At 48.5% G+C, this 5,669-nt stretch overlaps 1 non-coding gene across 1 annotated transcript; it reads left to right on the forward strand.

Annotated features, from left to right (window-relative positions):
* The first annotated feature begins 1,178 nt into the window (after positions 1-1,178).
* TRNAS-ACU (transfer RNA serine (anticodon ACU)) lies at positions 1,179-1,250 on the forward strand. The gene has a single exon. It is a non-coding gene; the product is annotated as a tRNA-Ser (tRNA).
* The last annotated feature ends 4,419 nt before the right edge of the window (positions 1,251-5,669 follow it).

Consider the following 5,669-nt stretch of genomic DNA (forward strand, 5'->3'; position numbering starts at 1 on the left):
GCGCCGCCGGCTGTCAAAGTCTCCGCGAGCCGACATCTTCCTCCATTCTTTGGCATAGTGAATTCCACTGCCGGCGGTATAGCTTGTTGGCGTGGTGGCGCGCTGCTGCGTCCAAGCGGTTGTAGACAGTCCAGTCGGCGGCTCTGTCAGTCTGTCGCGCCCGTCGCTCAGTGCGATCTCTCTTCTCGCGCAGATTGAGCAGCTTCATATCAGGTGTGTGCTGCCCTGCCCTTACCTCTGCTCGTTGGGTGGCTGCGAGAGCGCTTCGGACTAGACTTGAAAAGAAATCTGCGCCAGTGGCCGCCGCCTCGTCGGCCGCCCGCCTGAACGCACTCCATTTGGTAATGGAGTAGGTACCTTTTTGGCGCGCCTCCATATCAGTGGGTTCGATTAGTATGGAGTAATGATCTGAGTCCCAGAGAGATGGTGATTGGCGCCATGTCGCCTCGATGCCTCTGGATGCGAAGGCAACGTCGATGCAGGAGCCGGTTGTTCCTCGTCGTCGAAACGTTGGATCGCCGGTGTTCAAGGGGGTGAGTCCCAGCTGCGTTGCTGCGTCGTGCAGGTCGTCTGCACGCGCGGAGTGGCACGCACTGCCCCACGCACTGTGGTGGGCGTTAAAATCACCACAGATGATTTGGCGCGGGGCACAGCACGAAGACACAGCACGAAAACACAGCGCGTTCCACGCGACAGCTGGACGCATATAGACACTGCCCACCGTCGTGTCAACACCACCGACGCGCGCTCTCACAACCACGCACTCTTAGGCGTCAGATGTCGCCGTCGCCGAGCCGACGAGCGTGTTCTGGGCGTCCTGCCGCACGTATATAGCGCACCTTGATTTCCCGGGGCGATGAGATGTGTCTCAGGTGGTTCAGTATCAATGGCAGATGCCGTGGCTAACAAAAATTTTTCCTTCCTTTTTACTATTATTTTAATAAAACCACTTACCACTACTTCTTTATTCCTTCCTTCACGGCGCGGCTCAGGTATCCACAGATATATTTGAGGCAGTTGCTGCGACCTTTCGTTTAATAATAATAATAATAATAAATGGTTTTTTGGGGAAAGGAAATGGCGCAGCATCTGTCTCATATATCGTTGGACACCTGAACCGCGCCGTAAGGGAAGGAATAAGAGAGGGAGTAAAAGAAGAAAGGAAGAATTAGGTAGCCGCCGCGGTGGCTCAGTGGTTAGAGCGCTCGACTACTGATCCGGAGTTCCCGGGTTCGAACCCGACCGCGGCGGCTGCGTTTTTATGGAGGAAAAACGCTAAGGCGCCCGTGTGCTGTGCGATGTCAGTGCACGTTAAAGATCCCCAGGTGGTCGAAATTATTCCGGAGCCCTCCACTGTGGTACCTTTCCTTTCCTCAAAGCCAATTTTCAATTTTTCGTTTTTTTCTTGTCCATAAGGTGGAGCTCCTGTCTCCTCTAATTTTTTTTGTTGCTGTTGTTTCTTTGTACCCATCAGCAGTGATGTCCTTAAATACGGAGCATTTATGCATTAAAGTGTTTTTTTGTGACATTTGATATAAACACTTGTGGATTAAGAGGAGTACAAAATTCCTGTCATGTTGAGCACAATTGGAACTGGAGCTGTGATGCCGAAATAGCAGTGGTTTTTTAAAGCACACTAATGCGCTACAGTCCGTCCTGTATCAGAACGCAAAACTTTCAGCAAGAGTAGGCTGGCTCCGTTTTCGCACTTTCCTTCCGATCGCTTGGATTGAGTATTTTCTGCGTCCTTCATGATTTTTGGCGTGTTCGTACCATCCTGTATAAGTTCTCTTTGTGTTATCATCCTGACCGTATGGAGTCAATCACCTATACTTTGTGTATTCAGCCCACAGCGGTGGTTGAGTGCATTAGCAATGAATATTCAACGCCGTTCATTACCTAGGCGTTGCCTGGCGCTGGAGCGTTCACTTCTCGTTGGCAACCATTAGAGAGTGCGGAAGAGGAGCCGTTGAAAACAGCTTTGGAATAATTTTAAAAGCGGCACGGCACGCGGTTGTCTTTTCAGTTCTGCATCCATCGAAATACCGCCGCTGCGGCTTTTTTTCTGGTTCCTCCTGCTCAGTAGTCGAGTGCACCCACTACGTAGCCACGAAGGCGGGTCGGAGCCGAGCTGGTTGTCGTCGTAGTTGGGTGTGAACTCTTGAGTGGTACAATCATGCTTCGTCCTTCTCTTGCGTCTGGCGCTTTCGGCGTCGCCTTTGCGGGTGTGGTCGCGAGCTTGCGCATCCGAATTTTCTCAGCGTCCCCCTCGTGCCCTCCTCTCCATGGCCGTTGAAGTCTGAAATTCCACGTAGCAGTCCCGTGTGCTCGTGTTGGGGGCAGTGTTCACGAGGGCGTATTAATGTGGTGACGGCTGCTAATTTCACACGTGCGGGGCGGACTTAATACAACGTTGAATACAGAGTCGGTCACACTTATCTACAACGCACGAGCGGTGTGCTGAAGAGCAAATGAAGTTAAATCTTAGCGCAGCTGCTTTGCTGAGGGCAAGGCGCTGGTGCGTGTGCGTTTCACCGGAATATTAGGCTGCGGTCCAGCGCAAGTATTATTAATGAAAGTCAATACCTACTTTATAATTTCACTTTGTTTCCACCTGAATGCAGGGCTCGAGAACTCTAGACAAGTGTGATCGACTCGGTACTTATTGAGGATAGTCTAAGGCACTAAAGTAAAACAATGAATGCCGACTTGCGCGCAGAATAGGTGAAAAAATTCAAGGGGGCACTATGTTGACCTAAAGTGCGGTGAGGCGAAAGCCTTTAGCGCGGTGTTGCTGGTTGTGTCACTGATGTGTGCTTAAGATGTTAAGTACTTGCGTTTGCCCGCGTTCTGAGACTCCATTGAAGCCAGCGCTAGGAGGGAGGTTGTGCTGCACCCGACGTGGTCGACAGCTTCGAGGCGTCCGGCGCGGGCGCGGCGCATGCGCCAGTGGCGCCACCTCGGGCATGCGTGGTGAACTACCAATGGTGCAACATGGCCTCCAAGATTGTTCGCGGGCACTAGCGCCGGGTGGGTGATCTCGGAAGCCATGGGCGCAAGAGCGTAACCGATGGAGGGACGCACGCACGGACGGACGGACGGAGCATCTGCCATTAAAGGCTTTCGCATTGAAATGTTCTGGGGCGAAGCTACCCACGCTGATTCCATCAACAGTCTCGGTGTTCCCAAAGGCGAACTATACAGAAGTGTGGAGAAAATGAAAGAATAGAAAAAATAGGAACTGCATATAACGTCTTGCAAACCTCAGCGTCGTAGTCTTTCCTGCCACCCAGAACAGCTACTGGCAATGTGGCAAGCTTTTTTCGGTCTGGCCTACAATCACAAAACCTTAAGTTGACGCGCTGCAAGTGTAAACAATTCACTTGTCCATTCAACAGGCTTTATTGGAAGACGAATAGATTAGCCAGCAAAACAAAAAAATTCGTCTGATCCAGGGAATAAAAAAATATCGGGTAGCTTGGCTGTGGAACTGCCTAGTATGTTACCGGTCATAGAAGAAAACAGTGCCGAGTCCGGTTGGGCAGTGTGTTTATCATTCTAACTAGTCTGAAAAGATTGCCTAGATATCTCTGTATAGAGAAGTTCATGTGCCTTCATTGAGAGGATGAGTTAGTTTTGATCTCCGTCTGATTTTGATCTGAGCCATGTTCCATTTTGTCCACGGGGTGGCACAAAATGGGTCGTTCTGAAAGATTCGAAATGAATAAGTTTACCTCTATTACCTTCCAACAAACGTTTTCACATTTCATGGGGGGGGGGGGGGGAGGGTAAGGCCAGGACGGCTGGAAATAACTCGGCGATAGTTGTTTTTAATAGCTGCAAATAATACAAATGAAAACACGAAGAGAAAATTTGTGTCGTGTTTTGTGCCGCTACCCCTAGCTTTTATCCCCAACTTTTCTTAGTCCTGTTCCCTGGATAACTCGTGGAAATACGCTGCGAGTATTACTGAAGAGATCTTGTCTCCCTACCTGATACCTCATGTTTTATTGGGCATGTACTTTCAAACAAAGCAAACGCCTGGTGATGCTAATATATTTGCCGCTCTACTATTGTTAAACTACATGAGGAGAAATTAAGACTACAATACAATGCTGTTGTTTGAAGTGTTTGTTTACCGAACTAATTTCTAACCCCATGCTTGGGTCGCCTGCTTCAGGTTTCTATTGGTCGAAGCTTCTAGAGCAGCGCTGTTTACGAGCCATTTCTGTCGCGCTGTGCCTACGTTGAGCGGCGTGGCCTCCCACTGGTAAGCCAGGCCCGTAGCACATGTTAGATATCCGTAATATCTCCACAGAGCCGACCTGCTCCTCTGTAAACTTCTGGATACCAGTTGTGTAGTGAATTTGGTGTGTGATACGCGTTGGTTTCTTGTCAAGTTTTTGTTATTTCCACGTCCTTGTTTAACTCTGTAGAGGATTTGGGACATTCTTTTCGTTCTAAGCTCTAGTGATGTAGGATTAATGCATTATTGTAGAGTGATACATCAAAATTCTGTTCACTGTGATACAGTGCTGGGAACAATGCTTCACGTGCGAGGTCATAGGCCAGTTGATTGCTCCTTATTCCTTGTTGTCCAGGAGCCACATTATGAGTGCTGATTCAATGTTTGTGTCCTTGAGGATCCGAGCCACCTAATCATGGACCCGGCCCTTGATGTAGTTTCTACGCACGGTTTGAGCCTACTGAAGGCACGACTGCCTCAGGATCAACCCGCAGTAGTCTGCCTCCTTGTTAGGAAGCTTCAGTAGTGAAAATGCCATCATTTGGGATGTCCCCGAGGACATGCAGATGAAGCCGCGTCTGACATTTAGCGCGGTTTTTGTCGGTGGGGACGCTTGTGTGCTGTTTGGTTTTGAAAGGCGGGAACATTTCCGGAAGGAGTTGTTTTTCTACCGGTACCTCGCATTTCTGCCGTTTCAGCGATGCAATGACATTCGGCCTTTCACCCGACTTGCGTGCGAATGGCGAGTCTTTTTTTTATTTACTAGTGTTCTCAAAAACTTTTCTTGAGCCGCTACAAAACGGCCTTGTACCATCGTACCAAGTGATAACCTGTGAGCAAAGAAAAAAGCAAGAAATATGCAGTGAATATTATACTTTTAGTTAGCGTATTATGACAGCATCGTTCAGATGTACACCATAACCTGGAGTAATTCATCCTAATTCTGTATGAAGTACGCCTGCAAAAAAAACGAAGCATAGGTCTTAAAAGTTATGGTTCGCTAGGCGAACGAGGTGAATTTTATTCCCTGTTCTTTTTTTTCGTTGTGTTAATAAAAATCAGCCTCCTGTAAAGAAAAGGTATCCAACTTGTTCGTGATTTCTTTTAGCACATAGGCCGGACAGCGCTTGCTTCTAACAAAAGCTTAAAAGAAAGCAAGCTCCAAGCTACGCGGCCTTACGCGAGTTTCGGCCAGAACATGCTATCACAGCACTTGTTATCCCATTTCATATTGCACGAGACAAAATTCAAGTGCGCTCGAGTTTTTCGCTGAAGCGTTGCAATGTTATTCGAACAAATTGTTGAAGCAGACTAATACTCTAAACAGGAGGGAAAGGTTTTGTTTTAGTTCTGAAACGTGTGTTCGTGGCAATATAGCTCCCCTAAAGTAAATATCAGAGCAAAAAGTAAGGCACGCGGCTTT

This window comes from Amblyomma americanum, chromosome 10, assembly GCF_052857255.1.
Source record: "Amblyomma americanum isolate KBUSLIRL-KWMA chromosome 10, ASM5285725v1, whole genome shotgun sequence".
In the NCBI taxonomy this organism is placed as follows: Eukaryota; Metazoa; Arthropoda; class Arachnida; order Ixodida; family Ixodidae; genus Amblyomma; species Amblyomma americanum.